General features: G+C 43.8%; 1 pseudogene; it reads right to left on the reverse strand.

Moving 5' to 3' along the window:
* Positions 1 to 501: 501 nt before the first annotated feature.
* Positions 502 to 20,623, reverse strand: part of LOC139657760 (collagen and calcium-binding EGF domain-containing protein 1-like) — a 35,828-nt pseudogene continuing 15,706 nt past the window's right edge.

The raw sequence follows: 20,623 nt of genomic DNA on the forward strand, positions 1-20,623 counted from the left end.
GAGCCTGTGGTCTATAATTATCCCTCCAGCTGTTTATACCCAGGCATCTGACCTCTGACCTCTGATACTTACACCTCTCATAATGACACTCAGCCACGCTATGCTTCAACAGACACTGCTGGGGATACGTAATGTGTGGAGGCATGCGTTTTACACATAAATGCTATGGTGATTTACTTTTTCCCCCATAACTTGCGCGTTAGGGAAACTATGAATATCTGTGGATGGTAATTACACAAAGACGCGGTGCTGTGAAAACTCGCCGTGGCTCCGGCTGCCTCACCTGGTTTGTATTCACAGCACAGAGATAGTGAGAGAGTGAATTGTCGAGTGATTATCTGTGACTTAGCGCCCTCTGCTGGTGATGAGACTTCACCCCAGCAGGCAGGAGTGCCAATTAAGATGTTATTTAAGAGCAGGAACACAGAGAGGTTAGAAAAGTGAGATTTTTTTCACCTTTATTCATCCAGGGAAAGTCTACTGAGCAATACTGCTTTTTTTCCTGCACTGCCGTACTCCACATTCATACAGTTCCACACATTCACACTGGGAGCTGTCGAGTAGAAACACAGTCTTCTATTGTTGGTCACTGAGCAGCTCCACTGGACCAGTTGGGGGTTCAGTGTCTTGCTCAAGGGAACTTTGACAGTAGCTGAAGAGGGAGGAGAGAGTGTTACTCACTCACTTTCCCCTCTCACATCTTCCCAGCTGGTCTGGGGCTTTGAACTGGTGACCTTGCAGTCACAAACCTCTTGTTCAAATTAGGAGATGAGTAACACTCTCCCCTCCCTCTTCAGCTACTGTCAAAGTTCCCTTGAGCAAGGCACTGAACCCCCAACTGATCCAGTGGAGCTGCCTGTTGGCCAACACTAAAAGATTGAGGTAGTACTGGTCAGCTCCCAGGTGTAAGTGTGAGAATGTGTGTAACCCTCCCTCCTCCAGAAACTGTTCTCCCAGGCTGTAATTAAGAATATGTTCACAGTCAACGTGCCTGGTTAAATATGGATTAAAAAAGTGATTGTAACTGGCGACTGGGGGATCTTCGTCACCTTCTTCACCACCTTCTTTGCCAACAGCTGGCCCCTTGCATAACATAAATCAATTTTCCCCTTTTTATTTGAAGTTTTGATTGTCTACACCCTTGGTTTTTGAGATTTAATACTGCGTATCATTTTTGACCAGCAGATGTTTGCAGGCCCTTCAGTCTACACATCTTTCCTTAATCAAGACTGAGACTGGTTTGACCATGCATACACACGCACAGGGACACACAATCAGCTGTTTTAAATGCCCTATACATAGAAAGCAGAAAAGGAGTTGTCTGATAAGCCCACACAACACAGGCTGGCTATTTTTAAACTGAAAATTCCTTCTGGCAATTTAGAACTCAAAGTCAAATGATTCAGAGCATCTTCCTTAGATTATATCCAGAAGAGCATATTGCTGCAGATGCAGAAAAGCTGCTCAACTTAAATTTTGGTGTTTTTTTTTTTTTTTTTGGTTCTTACCAGAAATAAAAGTTCATGGAATGATGATGGGAAGAGTGAGTATCATGACCCTTGAGTCTTTGAAACATGTGAAAACCCCCCTTTGTACAATTTCAAAAACACATCAGGCATCAATAAGAAAATAAGCATTCTTCTTTTCGCTCCTGAATTTTATACAGATCTGTGTTTTTGTCCTACAACATCGGTATTGTCCATGAATGAGTGTCTGAGGAGAGCTCAGACTTCAGGGCGGTGTTCTGCAGACAGGTGCAGCGGAGGCTCAGAACTCGGGTCCCGGGTCTTTTGTCTGGACCAGGGGCCCCGCAGGCAAACTGTCAGTGGCAGCAGAGCTTCCACAGACAGACTCTGGGACAGGAAGAGATGCAGACGATAAAGTCCGTCGTTTGAAGTGGTTCAGCTCAGAGGCACAGCACGGAGACCCAGACATACAGGCACAACACACTGCATCGTCCCCTCCCCGTGTCCTGCACGCACATCCCTCTCATCCCTCGCTCAGACCCACGGCAGAGGAAACGAGGCGGCAAGACAGTGCTTGCAGTGGTTAAGAGAGTCTGTGGTTCAGGTTTTTTTTTTTTTTCACCATACCTTCCCCCTCTCCATCTCCTTTTTCCTCTCTGTTACTGTCCGTGGCAGTCTAGAGAGTGCAATCAAGTATCCTCACACTGCTCATCCTAGCTGTGAGGTTCAGAGGTGTTAGCATTTTGACAATATTCCTTAATTGAGGAAGAAAAAAAGAGTCGGTCTGTCTTTGCTCTGAACAAGCCGATCGCGTCCGGTTGGGTTTGAGAGACAGTTGCTATGAGCGCGAGGTCGAAGGTCAGGAATTGAGCATGAGATCTCCTTGTCCGGAGCCCCAGTCCACAAAATCCGCTTCCCCACTGGAGTGGGGCGGGCTGTCCAGAGAGATGCCCCGCCTCTCCCCAAACACCTTCTCCTGCAGTTCGATTATGTCATTGCGGATGTCGGCCATCATGAGTAAAAGGAAGTCGAAGGAGCCGGGTGGTCCCTGGGGAGAGATGGGAAATGAGTCATTGATAACGATGGCCTGGCATGTCCTCTGCATTGTGTTTGACAGTCAGTAATCAAGGCATGAAGCCAGCTTACACAGTTTGTACAATTAGGACCACGTTCCTCTATAAATTAGGCTGATCTGGTGTATTCAGGTGAAAGCTACAAACCCTTATTGATTTTGCCCCCCATTATATCCACTTGAAACATGAAAATAAGATAAGATGAACACTATTGATCCAGGAGGGGAGACTGGATCACTGCAGCAGCAAAGAAGAGGATTTAAATAAAAATTAAATAATTAAAACATAGTGAAGGTTAAAGATGCAGCTCTGTATGCAAATACAGAGCTGAAATTGGCTTGAACAAATTGTAACTACATTGACTATTGACAGATTTACAGATGACAAATTTACAGTCCAATGCCAGGGTGTAAATGCAATGTGCATTGTTGGCTATTCACATTATCAGAGTTACAGAGCAAATGTGCAAATATATATTGTTAGCCATTTACTTAATTTAATGAAGGGAAAATGCAGATGAAGGGGAGGAGAGAGATTAAAGTAGACTTTAAGCTGTGTGACAACTGACACATAGATTGTGCAAAAGGGGGTGTACCTCAATATTAGGAAGGTGTGTATTTTCATTGGACACATTTATTCCTTTAAAAATTTAAACATATATACATATATATATATTTCATGGATAAATAGACTTACAGGTGGACCTCTGGGACCTGGAGCTCCTCTGTCACCCTGCAGATGAGAAACAACCCAGATAAACTCAATTTCAACAGACACATAGCTTCCCAAGAACCAAAACTACATAGAGAGTTTAGCATCAGGCATAGACAACTGGACCTGGGTCAAAGTATTTGCAAATAATTTTTTAGGGTTTATTTTAGCCAGCTTAGGCACCAGATGGGTGGGATATATTCCCACGTAGGACTTTAAACTGTAACAGGTTGAGGTTCATTCACTCAGTGACAGATGTCTAATGGCAACATGGACACTAGATGGCGACGGTGTAGCTCAGTTGCAGCCTACAACTGTAGCTTACTCTGTTGTCAATATGAAGTGATAAAGTAATGCTGTGAATGGTAAATTGTAGTTCATAGCTTTTAAAACTTTGCAGGATAGCAGTTTACAGGGGCTACATGCATACAAACACACACACACACACACACACACACACAGTATCACATGGGGAGTAGTTTTGTAACCTACGCCCCAAACTGTTAAACAATACCCCAGGTAAAGTACGAAATGGGCTACTAAATATTTCAATAACAAACAAAGATAAAAACAAATATGCTCATAGCTATTAACTCCTATCAGGCAAAAATGGCATTGCACCCAATTATTCCAGCATTAATGAAGAATTACTACTTTGGAGGTTGGTGACACTCATAGCAAAGCATCTTAATAATGTTGAACATATTAACATCAACTTGTCTTAAGTCAAGATGTAGATGTAGATATGGTTTTACAAAGCTGTTTGAAATACTTTTTCTAAGTAACTTTAGTTAGCAGAACTATATTTCTCTTGAGGGTAGCTTTGCTGTAGTTCAGCTTCTTCTGATATGTAATAACTGGCAGCTTGCAAAACTGTACTTTCAAAATAGCTTCCCAACACTGCGCGCACACACACACACACACACACACACAAGCATTTACAACACACACAGGAAAAAGACATGCACTAGTAATAACCTTTAATCCATCTCTTCCTGGTGCCCCTGGAGGTCCCTGCATGAATGATAAGACACAAAGACAAGAATTAGAAAATTTTGCATGGCACTCTGTTCAACATGAGACCTGAGGGCTGAAGTCGATTGAGCAACCTCTGGTGGGAGACTTATGAAATTAACATTTTAGGCATTTAGCCGAGGAGGTAAGGGTTCAGAGCCTTGATAAACACTGGACACACTGGCTGATGTGGTTATACTGTAGTTCCTCTGAGCACCAGGCTACCTGCTACTTGCAGTCAGAGCATCCGTGTCCTGCTTAATGGAATACACCATGTTTTTGGGAGACTGATTCATTGATCAACTTACTGTCAAGAAAACCACCAGGCCATAAAGAGATGGTTTCCCTGGGAATTGAACACTACACTATGGAACCAAGGTTATTCTTACCACCGCCCCCCTGCGGCCTCTTTTGATATGCCTTAGGTCGGGCTCTGGGCCCATGGGTCCCATGTCTCCCCGTGGGCCCTGAGGGCCAGACGGGCCCCTCTCCCCTGGATCCCCGCTCTCGCCTGGCTCTCCTGGGTGCCCTGGGGAGGACAGAGGGATAAAAAGATAAAGAAATGGTGCAAAATTGGATAGTAATCAGCAGCAAAATATCATACTGCAATGCCATAATAGAAAGCAGAGAGCAATAATGATTCTGTGATCCTAAGCTCCTCAGGCAAAAACCTGGTCACCTTTAGCTTTAAGCTTTGGTTTTGGAACTGATTGTCGGTCCAATGACTAGGCTTGAGATTAAAGGTGACTGGGCTTTTGGAAAAAGCTGCCTGAGCCTGAGGATTTTTAGAGACTATCTTTGGACACTGAAGAAAGGCGTCTGGCCCGAAACATAAATATGCATGCGGCAAATAAATATACATGAAGGAGTGCTATCCTATAGTCTAGTGTAGTTTATTTAAATTGCCCTTTATCACAAGCATGTTTTTCTTATCATTATTATGTGATAGAAAACAACAAATTAATGAATAAATGTATGTTCTTTGCAAGATCAATATATGGTTGTTGTTGAGGAAGGAGAAAGCATTAATCATTAACTTTCCATGCGCAAATATCTGCAGCCAGTGGTGGATTTGACTTTCGTCTGTAACCTTACAAGTATCTCCACCCCCCAACGTTACCTGGGACCCCAGGGGCTCCTGGAGGGCCGGGTGGACCGAGAAGAGAGGTGCTATCAGGACTTTTCCCCGCTCTCCCCTGAGATGGCTTATTGCTGCTGTTGGCCAGGCCAGGCACCTACAAACCACACAGAGGCAGAGCTAAGTGGGATAAAACAGGGAAAAGCAAGGTAGCAGGGATCCAAAACATCTAAAACCACAGTTTTAGATGACCGGCCAACCAAATCTAAACATCCATTTTGTATTTCTGTTAGTCCGCCATGATGTTGGCCCTGCTGACCTTTGGCAGCTTCTACTGTCAGCAGACTGTAAAATCCTAATAGGCATAAAGTAACTGGCTCAATCCCCAAAAGTAACTGTTTACATGGAACAGTCTGGTAACTAACTCACTGAGACACACTAGAGTTTTGTTTTACTATACACTAACATGGTTCTCCTATATGATGTTCAAGAAGAATTGTCCTCTTTGCAATGTCTTGTTTGTAATGTGCAGACTTTGATTAATTATTATTTGCAAATAATCATTAGTGTTTGTTATAAACTGCTGCAAGTACCAGATGGGCGGCATCTATCACACCAGGATTAAGATAGAGTCAAGTAAGTTGTAAATCACAAAAAAGCACATTAAATTGACTTTCAAATACTTTCAAAAACTGCGATGGTCTAAACCTAATGGTGCTCACGTGTGTTTACCCTCTCAACAGCAGACACTGTACCTGGTTAGGTGACTGTGTGCTGCCCAGCCGTAGTTTAAGCTGCAGCAGACTGTTTCTCATGTTAACAAAATCCTGACAGGTGAAGGAGCAGGAACCAGCGCTCATCAGCGTGTCCGACTTCCCCGACGAACTCACTGCGAGACAAAACATGTATCAGAAAATGTTGCAGTTCCTCATGTGTCCCATGTGCTATTCAGTAGAATAACATGCTGTTTGGTGGACGCTGTTGGTCCAAAGCATCTTACAGTACTGTGACTGCTTACATTTTCAGGATGGGTGGCTCCACTGGGAATCACTCCCCTAACCTTGACAGTGTCATTACCAAGCTGTAACATCTGAGCTACCCAAAGCTCTCCAAAGCTCATAATTTATTTCATGCATCTCATTCTCTTCAGTATAACTCCCTCATGGTGCCCTGGACCACCGCACTACTGGACACTGATTCTGATTTCTGATAGTCTTGTCAAGTCTTCTGATAGTCAGTCATTTATCCAAACTATAAAACTCAATCGGCCTTATAGTGACCTATAATGCAGAAACTCACAGTTGTGCCTGGGGATGCAGGAGCGTTGGTCTGGTGCCAGCATGTAGCCACTGCGACAGCGACACAGGAAGCTGCCCACTGTGTTCACACACTCATGGTCACACACACTGCTGCTCGACGGCTCACACTCATCGATGTCTGTGTGTATGTGAGTGTGTGTGTGTGAGAGAGAGATACTGATTACCAAAGAGAAAACAATCCATGAAAGTTTGGAGATCACTATAAAGAAAGCGCCATTCATGCAATGAGAGAAAGAGAGAACATGAGAGACGCTGTGTGCTTTGTGTAACATTTTGACGTCAATAAGTAATTGCCACATTAATTATGAGGCATTATGTATAATTACCATAACCAAATAAGACTTTTACTGAGAACACTGGCAGCCACTATCGGCCTCTACTGCATTTTACACTGTGGGCCACCAGGTTGGATTTCACTGGAAATCTGCTGGGTTACTTTATTGGAAAAAGGAAAATTGCTTTATGGCACAAAACAGGAAGAGGACGCTGGTCTTCCAGCACAAACGGCAATAAAGCTTTAAGAGTTTCTGGCAATGGCAGATGGTGGAACGAATGAAAGGCTGATGGAAAAATCACTTCCAGAGAAGAGAAAACCTTTGATTGAAAATCCTCTTTGTAACACAAAGAAACAGAGTTTATGGGCAATGTGGTCTTAATTTTGAGAAACTAGCACTAACAATAACACTGGGCGTGAGATAGAGGCTACCAATCGTCTCAACCACGGTCTTGTTTGTTTACGGAAATTATACCAATGTATCACAATTAACCTGACAATGATATATTGATGTATACATATGCTACAAGTAGCAACATTTAAACAGCATAAATATACTGTAGAACACATTACAATTCACCAAAGCACTCATAAATTGCACTTTACTTACTCATATAAATGATAAAACACAGAAAAATTAGACAAAAACCAGATGTATTGAATACCCACACATCTCATGCATTCAGACATAGATACACATTAAGTAAAGCATAAACTTGACATGATAGGCAACAGCGTTCAACTGCGAGGAAATGAGCAGTTAGTGGACCCACCCAGGCAGTAAGGAGACTTGTGGCTGCGGTGTCTCTCCCGGTCAAAGCGATAGCCAGGATAACATGTGCAGACAACCCGTCCAAAGTTGTCGGGTACACTGCTGCTCACAGGGCGACCCGGCACACACATCCACGCCTACAGAGAGAGAGAGCAGACACTGATGGACGGAGTATGTTGAATACACTCACGATCACTTTGTCTGAAAACTAACACTAGTACCTACTTCTAGTTAGAGCTAATTTCTAGTTTAATAACACAAGAGCAGAATTTGATCTGAATGATCTGTATAGTTGGTATCTGTGGGGAAATGGCACACCAAAATGATTCAGATTTTTTACTGTTATTACTTCACACCTCCAAGTACCAAAATCACCAGAAATATTAGGAATCGCCACATCCTAGGATACCTCTCCTTTCATGATCCAGGAAAGGGAATTCCCGAGCACAAAGCAAAACTCTTTTTCAGAACCACCTTACTTCACCTGACATTCATACAGTTATCCACATCTCTACACACCTGGGAGCTGCCCAGTACAACCACAGTCTTCTACTGTTAGCCACTGAGCAGCTCCACTGGACTGACTGGGCTTTGAGTGCCTTGCTCAAGGGCTACTCAAAGGTAGTTGATGAGGGAGGGACAATGTCACTCACTCACATTCTCATCCAGATTTTCCAAGCTGGTCTGGGGATTTGAAGCCCACCTCTCTAACCTTTAGACTACTGTCAGCACCACTGCTACCAACTGCCAACTAGTATTATCCAACAACTACCAACATGTCAATAAGTCATAATGGAACATCAAAATGGTGTGGTCCACATTTGACTCATGATTCACTTTTTGAAGTTTAAAGCCAGTGGAGCACCATAAGCTCTAACTGGACATTATGCTCAAGGAAAAAGGGCGTCCTCTAGTGGCTGATGTGATTCACTGTAACTCTATGGAGGGAAACGGTCCAGGTACTGTCACTTGGGAGGCACTAAACTTCTGTTTGTTATTTCTGTTCATTATTGCTCCTCATCAGGTTAGGGTTATATGCATGACCAAGCTCCAGAACAAAATATGGCTGCTGGTCTGTGCCAAAAATGCAGAGTATTTAGACTTGTAACAATTTTTTTCTTTGGTCTTATGCCATCTTGATGTTTGTTACTATGCATTGCAGTTTGCAAGTTAGCTGACATCATTCCTCAAACATGATTACACTTGACCAAAGTAGACTAAAAATATCAGCACTGTCTGGACTTCTTTGGAGGTCCAAATTGAATATTGTAGAGTGCCAAACTCTATCTTAGGCAGCCTGATTCAATCTACAAACTGCTGTTATGAGGGAAATTATATTGGAGGTGATGCTCAGTAAAAGTAGGTGTATCAGTTAAGCCAAGCTTAGAGGATAGTATGTATGGTTTACCTACCTTCAGGTATGCACTGGCCCATCACAAACCTGAAGCCCTCACAGCATTTCCTCCTGAAAAAACAAAAAACAAAAAAACAAAAACAGGTCAGACTGTAGCATCAGTTTCTTTTATTTCTGCCAGTTTTTATATCATATCAGCAGGGTGAGCCGTCCCTTTAGCCTATTCTTATTGAGGTCGATGGTGGGGGTTGGAAATTATTGGGTGTGATATTACGGATTAGGTGTAAACTGAAGGATGGGTGCAATGTCAGTGTGCAATGGGGTGTGGAGGGTGGTGGTTCTGGGATGCCAGAATTTACTGTTGAGTCCTTCTGGAAGTGTTGTGGGCCCAATTCAATAAAACAGAGATGTGACATCCTCCTGTGTAATTCAAACTGGCTTCAACACAGGTGATGAAATGATTTCCCACATGTTTCACCTTACACTTATACACCATTTCTGCTGCATCTGACATAGACTGACACACGGGAACAGTGAGAGTTCAACCAAATCATTTTTTATTCGTTAAATTGTTTTATGCATGTTTCTTTTCTGGGTCACAGTCACTATGTAAACACTCGACAGCTTCTTGAAAAACATCTCAGCAGGTTGTCATCCCAGCGGCTTGAGAATCTATTACATTAACTTCATTTTTCGACTACTTTAACATCTTTGCTTGTGGGGCTGGTAACAATTTGGTGGATGCAGTGTCTGGTATTTTTGAAATACAACATTGTGCAATGAATATTAGGCAACAGTTTTTCCCCAAATGGATTTATAGTGCTTGGGAATAAAACTCTTTCTACCATCACACAACACAACCACATGTTACAGACATTACAGTTGGAAAAACAGAGAGGAAATGGCTCAGAAACTGGAGCAGCCACAGAGCCACGCAACAAATATCACACACACACACACACACACACACAGACACACACACGCACGCACACACATATACCAAGCATGAACGAGGAAGAAAAAGGGGCAGCAACACACGACTCCTGTCCTGAAAACTCCACGCTGTTGTCGGAGGGAATTTAGCATGCCGCTTCTTTCACGGCCCCCTGAAGACGACAAGTTGCTTTTATTCTCCTCCAACCTCCATGCAATGTAACCCTAAATCACTCTGAGATCCCCCTCTCTGCCCCCCTCCTTCTCCTGAATGAAAAATAACCTATAAAACGGCGAGGCCGGCCCAAGCCTGATGAAATCCAGATGAGAGCAGCTTTAATCTGCTGCCTGTGGCTTGGGGTGTTGAGAGGGATGGATAGGGCCGGGGATGGGGCCGAGGTGGAGATGGCAGGGGGACTACTGGGGTCCTGCGGGCTGTTAGGGCCAATCAAACGCCACCGTCGGATCAATCAGAGTCGGCTTCCCACCGCGCTGCTGCGGGGGCTTCAGGCTAGCGCCACAGTCTGCCGAAACAACGCTCCTGCAACCCCAGACACAACTGGGAGTTTCTGCATTGAAAGCCAATTTAGTATTATAACCTTCTTCTTTCTGACTAAATCTCTCCAAAGATTATTGGAAACAAAATCAGAATCACTTTAAATTCCAAGTAGAATACCCGGTATACTGTATGTTATACATAGGGACAACAGGACCTCACATCCAATGCCAGCAAGACCACAATGGAAATTTAAAGGAATAGTTCACCCCAAAATGAAAATTGATACATTATCTACTCACCCCCATGTCAGTCAAAACTCCATTGAAGTTGGTAGGACCACCAAACACACAGCAAGTTAGCCCCCACCGTTCCATCTCAGCCATCTCCCAAACTATTGAATGCCGTCTTTTTACAGCTCCAAAAAAGCAAACATTTGTCCAAACAGCTTGTGTAGCACAATCCATTTTTTGTAGCCAAACTATTGCCCTGTGAGTCCAAAAGTCCAGTATTTACCTTATTATTTCCTGTATTTACCTCACTGACAATGCTCTGGTTCTTGCTACTGTAGGGTTTCGACTGACATGGAAGTGAGTAGATAATGACTGAATTGTCGTTTTGAGGTGAACTATTCCTTTAAGGACTATAATCAATCAATTAACCAATCAGTCAATCAGTCAGTCAGTCAGTCAGTCAGTCAATCACTCACTCAATCAGTCATCCAAGGTGGGATAATGCAGTGCAGATGCAAGTCTGTGCTGAGGATACACAGACAGCTGAATATATGTAGTTATATGTATAATCTACTGTCCATAGCATGTCTTGCACTGTCTGTCTGTACAATATGTGAGGTCCTGTTGTTCTTGTGTCATGTGTGTCTGTGTGCTGTGAAACTGTATACACAAATGTATTGTACTGCAATTAAAATCACTCTGATTTGGATGTGACAAACTCCTATAGATTGTAAATCTTTTTAAGCAGATGACCCCAAATTGACATTAGGTAATTTCTCTGACCTTGACATAGGGCTACATAAAAACTGTGCATTTGTCTTAACTATCCTAACATTTGGGATTGCCTAAAGGGTAAAAATTTTATCTCTCAGGAGGACAGAATTCGACAGAATTTGGAAATTATTTTGACTTCAGAAAGCTGCCCTGTTAAGCTGGGCAGTAACAACTAATTGTCAAGCAATGATGTGTTTACATGTGCTTCTGTACACTCCAAACATAAAATAACAATAGGACCTCATTACATTTTAGTCATTTTCAGCTTGATTAGTTTTTTTTTTAAGGGATCTGTTTTTAATTCCTGGCAGCCTAAGACAATTGCACTTAGTGATTAAAGTGATTCTGAGTCTGATGAAATGAAGAGATCAATAAGTGAGTTAATAAACCAAGGGGCTTTAACCAGCAGTAAGATGGCAAAAAAGTGACCAGCAAGAACCAATACAGTGGAGAATAGCAGAGCAAGAATAACATCTAAAATCCACAGGCAAGTCGAAGCCTTCCTCATCTCTCGATAATAGAGAGACAGATTTTGGGAAAGCATGCTTTCGCAAACATCAACAGGCAGCATGTCAGTCACTAATGCGGCAGCCTCAGCCCTCCCATGGGTGCTTCTGATGGATGAGAGAGGGGAGACAAGGGTGTTCAGTGTCTGGCTAAGCAGATGAGGGGAGAGGGAGACGTGACCCGTGTGTTTTTGTTTTGGAATGTGAAAGTGTGTTGGACAGAGAGGAAACGGGGAATCAGAACAGGCCCGGTCAACATGTCCTCTAAACACAGTCCATTACACTCAGTGGATTCTGTCTCTGCTTTGAGTGGAAACGTTTAACTACAAGGTCACTGACTGTGTGTGTGTGTGTGTGTGTGTGTGTGTGCGTGCGTGCATGTGAATGTAAGTGTGTGTGTGTGTGTGTGCGCGTGGGTGGGTGAGTGAGTGAGCATGTGTGTACACTATCATACTTAGAAGTTTGTCTGATGGTAATGCAAGCGTGTTCCTGCCTGCATTAATATTATAATAATATACAATATAATATTTGTATGACTATTAGTCTAATTATTAATATTAATGTTAATATTAATGAATGAAGAGTTTTAGTGTCCCACAGTCTAAATTCTGTTTCAGAGGCTTTTCCACTCTGACAAGTGTAAAATTCTGGGGGTTATAATGAAGTTTTTGGAACCTTTTTTGGCATAAAAATAGTCACATTAAAGACATGGAATATCAGCACAAAATATCGGCTATCAGCAGCTTTGATCCAAAATATATTGGTATCAGCCTTCAAAAACCCATAACCTAGGGTGTGTACATGTCTGTGAGAATGTGTGTACGTGTGTGTGTGTGTGTGTGCGCGCGTGTGTCTGTGTGAGGCCTGGGATACCATCCAGTAATTGGGCACAGCCTTTTAATGTCAGTCAGGGTTTATTAGTGAGAGCGATCCATGATGCTGGCAAGCTCCCTCTCCTCTCCTCTCCTTTTTCATGTCCTCACAATGCACTTTACTTCACTCTCACACTGCGAAGAGACTGTGATTTGAAACATGCCGATTTCTATCCGTGCCATTTATTTGCCTCTTGTTTCTTAGTGTGCTCTGTAGGTTCACTGGTTGTTGACATAATCTCTCTCTCTCTCTCTTGCTTCAGACTGACATATTGTTGGCCTCTTGTTACCCTCTGTCCATGAAACCTGATGAGGTGTCCATCTTTTCCATCTTTATTTCATTCAGAGGAATATTGCTCTGTCCTCACGAGACTTCCTGAGGCCCGGAAAACCATCCACAGCTCATCAGCCTGGATTGCTCAAAGCCTTTAACAGCCGCTTTCACGCAGCAGGGCCAAACAGAACTTAGTGCAGCCAGAGTTAACCTGAAATGGTCAAAAGTACTTTTTGAAGTGTTTGTTTTAAAAGAAAATACATTTTGGGGAAAAAAATCACGATCTGGAGACTCATTGAGAGGCCCTAAAATATTGAGGATTCTCACATTTTTACATTTTAGGTATTTAGTTGATCCTCTTTGAATGTGTGTTCCTTCAAAAGTATCATAATTTATTTTAATCTTGTGCTGTAAATCATTTTGCAAGAGTAGGCATCACTTTTCACATAGATATCTCATTTTGGCCACTCTTAATTTGTTTACTTAAATTTGATCATATTCTTAACTGATCCCACCAGGGGGAAATCCTCTTTTCACCCTCTTTTCACCCCAGTGCAGGGTCTAGCTAGCACAGCCTGGGGTTAAGTAGCAGATACGGCCACACAGGGAATTCACTCCTGTCCCTCTGGATGAGAGGCAACCTCACTAACCAATAGGCCACCCTGCCCCCCATTCAGCCAAAACGATGGTGTAATCCAAAAAAAATCATTGGCAACAAGCAGCAAACAGATTCCCACAGATTTTTGGTGGGAAAAACTGAGTGAGATAAAAAAAAACGAGTCAAGCCTATGGAGGCCATGTCCACCCCTGAAATCTGATTGGTCATCCCTGGTGCCACCTCCAGCATATCAGATCCCCTCCAAACTGAGTCTGCGTCCCATCTTGAGCATCCTGATGACACCAGGGCTTTATCCCTGTCCATCCTCTACTGTGGGCTTTGGGCACCAGCCTTCTCCCATCAGCCCCTAGCGTCGGTGGTGGCTGACCCAGCAGCCACCTGCCCAGCGAGGGGTGCAGGAAGGCCCGCATACGACCCCACTCTGCTGCCGCTGCCGCTGCCAAGATCAGCACGGCGGCACTGGAAGAGACACCAAGACAGGATCCAGAGGCAGCGCTGGGCCTGGATCACTTTACACTGAAGATTATGTACTTTAGCGAGGGGTTCTCCTTCCAGGGGGGGAACGCTCGCTGTTATGGTTTCCCATCCAGCGTTGCCGTGATTTATTTGTGCGTTCACAGGCAGGAATGCGCTACAAAGACAGGATATTCATTATAGCACCCCCAGAAATCCCTCTAGCCCACCCCGCACCCCCCTGCCTACCCTCATCCCGGACAGCGTGGGGGTCCTGAGAGCAAGGCACAGTATAGGATGATGCTTTCCATAGACGGTCCTAAAGTCACTCTGCATTATGGGTCCCATTCACATTGCAGAATGTTGTTCCCCCCAGTCTGTAGGTCGAGTTTCTAGATTTGAAGGAGATTACGATGACAGGCAACAGTATCAGTCTCTTGGAAGTGAGTCACATCTCCTGTGTGCGGCCTCAGACTCTGCACAGACAGGGGGCGACCTCCGGGGGGGGGGATTGTTATGACGACGGGGGAGGAAACGCAACGAGTAGGAAACGAGGGAGGAGGACAAAGTCAGGAGGAGCAGGAGGATGGCAAACAGAAAGAGATGAAGGTTGTTGTCAGCTGAAGGTTGTTCCTCCTGGGACTGTGGAGGGAGGAACACAGGAAGAGGAGCTCAGTGAAGGTTAACGGCCTCTTGATACCCCAGGACAGGAGACCGACCGTGTGTGTGTGTGTGTGTGTGTGTGTGTGTGCCTGTTTGTTTCTTAGTGTCAAGTGTTTATGTTGATGTCTCAGTATTAGTGGTTCTATATGCAGTGAGAGACTTTTTTCTACTAATATTTGTATGTTACAATCTTTTTTGTTTGCTTATTTGTATAGAAATGGAACTGAATGCTGTCCAAGCTGCATGTTCACTATTGACATGCCATTTCTTTATGTATCAAATGTCATGCTTACCCATCTGTAAGCCATGCAAGCTTCTCCGTGACATTGTTGCTGATACATGTGATCTGTATTCATCAAGTATAATTGATTTATTTGCACAGCACCCCTCGCAATCACAAGCATTTCAGAAAGTTGGCTGGGTATCTTGGGTATGATGGTCTGATGAAGGATTATGCCGAAACATATTAGTATGATGTGGCCATCAATAAAAATGTGGTATAACTGAGGCCAAGTCTTGGCTTGTTTTGTGTGAGTTTTCTGGCAGGCTGCCACGTCCATTTTTTCACAGATTCTTTTGGAAGTCATTGGACTGTAAGCTCATTTCAGAATGGAGTTGATGTGGTTTTGTCTTCTCAAGTTGTTACTCATTTGCTGTTATTGCTATAATTTGTGATTGCAATTTTTTATGAGTTTATGTGTTATGTCCATAAGTCACTTATGTTTTTTTCACTTATGTTTCCCCTGTGCAAATAATATTTTATATTATCTAATTACTAACTAATCCACCCACTTGGCTCGCAACCCCTTGAAATGAAGCAATCGCTACTTGCGATTCCTTGTTGGTGGTGTAAGTAAGCAGAAAGCACTAAATGATGATTTTTCACTTAATATTACTTGGTTGAAGACTTGTAGCAAGATTTTTTTTTTTTCACATAAAAAGTCTGTGAATGAAATGGTAATAAATTATTTTTCAGAATCCATAAATCTCGCAAAAATCGTCTCACATCCCCCTGTTTTGTTTGCACAAATGAATAAAACTAAAAACTAAAACTAAAGGTGTTGAACTTAAGCCTGGACCCGCCAGCTTCCATACAAAGGTGTGAAGGTGTTGCGTAAAGCCGTATGTACAACTCCAGGTGTTAGTGTAGAAATGTATGTGTGTGTGTGTGTGTGTGTGTGTGTGTGTATGTGTACATTTTAAGCTTGTGTGAGTATACATATGTGAAGGTGTTAGTGTGGCGAGCGTGAGCGCCTCCTCTCTGTGTTTATTTACTCTGCCAGCCCACTTCCAGGGCCCCGGCCTCTGGGGAAACATCAGAGCTCGGCCTAACAGAGGGAGCTTTGACTGGGAGCCCAGGAGGTCTGAGCCACTTCCCTCAGTTCCCCCAACACACCGGCCTGTGCTCCTCCTCTCCTCCCTCCGCTCTCTTCCCCCTCATCTTTCCACCATTTCTCTTCCCATTCTTCCATCATTCACCCTTTAACTGTTCTTGCCTTCCACAGCGTAATGGTTCTAGGGTCACAGGAATATTTTGATACGGCCGTTGCCTGGGTACAGGGGCACTGACCTCATACTCCTTACTGTTGGATGCTTGTTGGGGATTTAGCAACTGGAGCTGTTTCTACTGTTGTGCTCACTCTAAAGTCATGATGAGATTGTCTAATGTAAATGCCCTCCCTCTCTCCTCCATCCATCAACCCCCTACTGCCTCTGTCCTCACAGCTAATGAGTCCTCAGGTTTCACTTTCCGACACTCAACGTTTAATCTACATTACTCAAAGAAGCTGGCTGAGAGCCACTTAATGTTGCAACGAAGAGCAACATTTTCCTCTCACTCCATCTCCCACTTTCTATTCTTTTCATGTCTTTTTCCTCTGTTTTGTTCTGAGATGTATTCCCCCATGGGGATCTTATCAACAATCTTATCATCACAACGTCTTAGCCCTCCTTCTTGGGCCAGTGATCAGTTTAAAATATTTCAAAATCTTATTTAATATGAATAAAAACTCTGGCTGAGATAAATTATTCATATTTCTTAGTGCTTTGCCATGAGAGGGGTTTACATCATTTGTGGGGAACGACGAAAGAAAAGCAAGAGTTTAACCGAATTTCAACACTGAAGACTGGTTGGGATGAACATGTCTTGCTGTCTGCGGCTCTCCCAGCGGTCTCTGGCCCCTCTGACCCCATCCAGGCTCAGTGTCACTGCAGGAATGTGGCATCTCTGACCCTCTGAGCCGCTCTCTGTGACAGACACACATGTGATCTGCTCCAGCCAAGTCTACTGGGATGTGCAGATCGGAGAACGTGTGGGGAAAGAGAGAGGGGGAGAGACAGACGGACAAGCTATGTTTCCATCCAACTTCTGAAATGTTGTAAAAAAATAAAATGCAAATTAGGCCGGTTTCAGTCAGCTGGGTTGAGGTGAATAAATGGGCTCCCTGAACGCAGAACAGAGCTCTGCCAGAAAACATACGCAGCAGAAAAATAAAGTCTTTCAAGTAACTGTTTAGCATTGGGCAAGTTGTTATTGTTCTTTCATGTCAGCTAACATAGGCCATATTTCATGCTGTCTGAGGATGAAAACAAAGAAATGCACTTGGCGATATTCTAATGTACCAACTAATGGCCATGGGAGCGCGTCCAAGACTTCTAGGAGGTCGGACAGATACTTTACAGACAACATTTCAGTGTCTGTAATGGCCGTAATGTTTCAGACCAAGGACGACATTGGTCTACTTATCAGTCCACTGATACCAGTTGTTGCCTCCTACCTACATTGTGGGAATATCTGGGATGCCAGTAGAAAGATCTCACATCACTATTTACTTGACAAATGTGTTTTCATCCTGTTTCATTGTATAATTCCTTTATTTGAATTTTATTAGATAGGGACGATGCAATTTAACATAGTTCCAATACAGAGCATTAAACTGATGTGCTGCACAGAGAGTTTGTAGCTATTGCTAATTTTCAACTCTTGTCCCTAGTTGGGCTACTCTTGTCCCTAGTTGGGCAACAACAACAGGAAATTGCACATAAAGAGAGAAAGAGAAGAGAATCACGGGTCAGACGGGCAGATGGAGAAAGGAAATGAGAGAGAGAGAGAGGGAATACTCTGCCTAAAGTAATGATTATTTGTACTTGGATGCTGAATTGAATGAGCTGAATTAAGAGGGAGAGAGTAACAGAGAGAGAAAGAGAGTGATGGAGGGTCAGATTCAGAGGAGAGGAGAGGGGGATAAACAGGGGCCAAAGTGGGATGAGTGTAAGAGCCAGATAATGGTGAATGAGAGCAGCTACGCAGTGAGGTCAAGCTAACGACAGATCCCCATAATGATGTGTCTGTGAGCGTTTTCATGCCAGGCAGGAAAGGAGGCAATAAAAGCCGTTTTAGGGAGGACCTATTACTAAGAATCCCACTGCAGGCTGTAACCGAGGCTCAAGGCAGCTCAGGGTAATGGACTGATAAGACCAGGATGGTCCTCCAAATCTCCCAAGTGGCCTTGTAACAGCCTTGATGTCAGGAAAATCCCCAAGGTGCTGAGAGATTTAGAACCGCTTGCAGTTGTAACTCCTCAGCTGTAACACTCCACACTTCCTTTATTCTCGGGCATATGCGCCCTGCTGGGCTTGTGTACTTCAAACAATACAGCTGACAACGATGCCACCCCGTGCCTGTATTCAATCGGTGTGTGATTTGTTTTGTGGCGGTATTGACAGTGACAGCGCAGCCATAAATGGGCAGAAAAGAGCTAATCCAGAGCAGACTGTACATGAAACACCAGAGAGAGAAAAAAAAAGCACAGGCATTGTGTTTGTCCAGAGGGCCGTTCAGGTGCGCGCTAATCAGAAAAAGATGGAAGGTGATTACTGGAGCTTTTGGGGAGGTCCAACTCTACGGCCCTACGAAAACAATTATACCTCCATTAAACACAGGAAGCGTAAGTCAAAGGCCTCGTAAAAAGCTCTCTCAGAGAAAATGAAGACAGAGGACAGCGGTGAGCGCTTCTCAGTGTAATGAAGCAGCGCTGCGGCACAACTCGGAGCGGAGCAGCATCGCCAAGAGAGTCTTGTGTCAACTCCAAGTGTGAGAAAAACGAACAGGTTACTTTTCCCACAGCTTAGGGCGCGTTGATCGCCGTCCAAAGTACACTGAGCGAAAACGCCAAAGGGGGGGAAAAAAAGAGTGATAGTTTGAACAGGACGCCCCAGCGGACTTCTGGATGCAATGCAAACAATCTGTGGAGGATCGCGTTTTAGCCTGAATGTGCTGCCCTCATGTGCGAGTCGGCTATTTGCTTTCCACTTGGCAGGAGCAGAGATTTCTCCGAGCCTTTTCACGGTCTGAGCTTATAAGCTGGTTGAAAAGGCGAAATATTACTTTGTCCACTGTGCTGATGATGAGGGCTCGGCTGAAGACAGGGCTGTCAGAGCCTCGCTGAAATGCACCCTGGGTGATTGCAGACGACTGCCGTTAGTGGGACATCAATCAACAGAACACACACACACACACACACATACACACACATATCGATATACACACATATGCATATCAAGTATCACACTCGATACCACCAGACAAAGTATGATAGAATACACATGCACTCGTACACACACACAGAAACACACACATTTACAAACATGATAGTATGAGAAATGATTGTGTTCGTGTGTGTTCCTGCACACGCACCCCACACACACACACACACACACACACACACACACACACGTGCACATGCAAACTCACATACATGTATACACACGGACACACAAACCTACGCACACTCACATACACACATACAAATGTAGGGGACACACTCAATACAACCATACATCTACAGCCATCATTTGATAGTGCACACATGTGCCTGTGTGCGCAAACACACGCGCACACACACACACACACACACACACACCCAGACAGAGGCATCTGGTCCTCGTTACGTTTGCTAAGCCTGCTGGTTCAGACCTAAATCAAATCACCCAGTCCATTCTTCAGTCGGGGGTTTCCTGCTGTCTGACATGACTGGTTTTAGCACCTAATTTCTCTGTTTATTATTGATCAATTTTCTCTATTCAACCCTTCACTGGATGGCAGGCCACCAGGGTTCACTGGTGGCACGTGTGATGTATGAATCATATTGCCGTTGTCTGATAATAACCACATAAACAAACAGCACGTTTTTCAGTAAGGAAGAAGAGAACGCTTATATTTTCACGCTGATTCTCATGTATCTTTGGGATTATACAGCAGGGTTTTTAACAGCTTTCAAAGGGTTATGAAACTCACTCAACACATCACCATGTAAACTTTCAGTTCGAGTAAGAAAAACTAAAACACCAAAATTGCAGTCGCGTGGTTTTTCCACGACAGTAGCGATATAGTGGCTTGTTTTATAGCTTGTAAGTGGGGACCTCTGACTGCAGATCCCAGCAGGCCGAGTGTTCAGCCCTGCAGTCTGGTAGCCACACACCAACACACACTGTACAGCAACGTATGTGAAGGAACACATGTGGACATATTTGCACACATACACACACACTTAGACATAAGCATGCACACACTTGCGAGTATGCACCTGCATATATGCATAGATCACACACACACACACACACAAGCCTGTTTCTCATCACCTGCTATAGGAAGCAGCCTTCTGTCTTTCCAACCAGATACAGATTAATAGGAATTCACTGATGTGATACATTCTCTGTCCCTCTCTCTCTCTCTCTCTC

This window comes from Centroberyx affinis, unplaced genomic scaffold (assembly GCF_046629955.1).
Source record: "Centroberyx affinis isolate AG114_WGS23_722 - 3 ecotype Tasmania unplaced genomic scaffold, CSIRO-AGI_Caff_v1 ptg002750l_1, whole genome shotgun sequence".
Lineage (NCBI taxonomy): Eukaryota > Metazoa > Chordata > Actinopteri > Beryciformes > Berycidae > Centroberyx > Centroberyx affinis.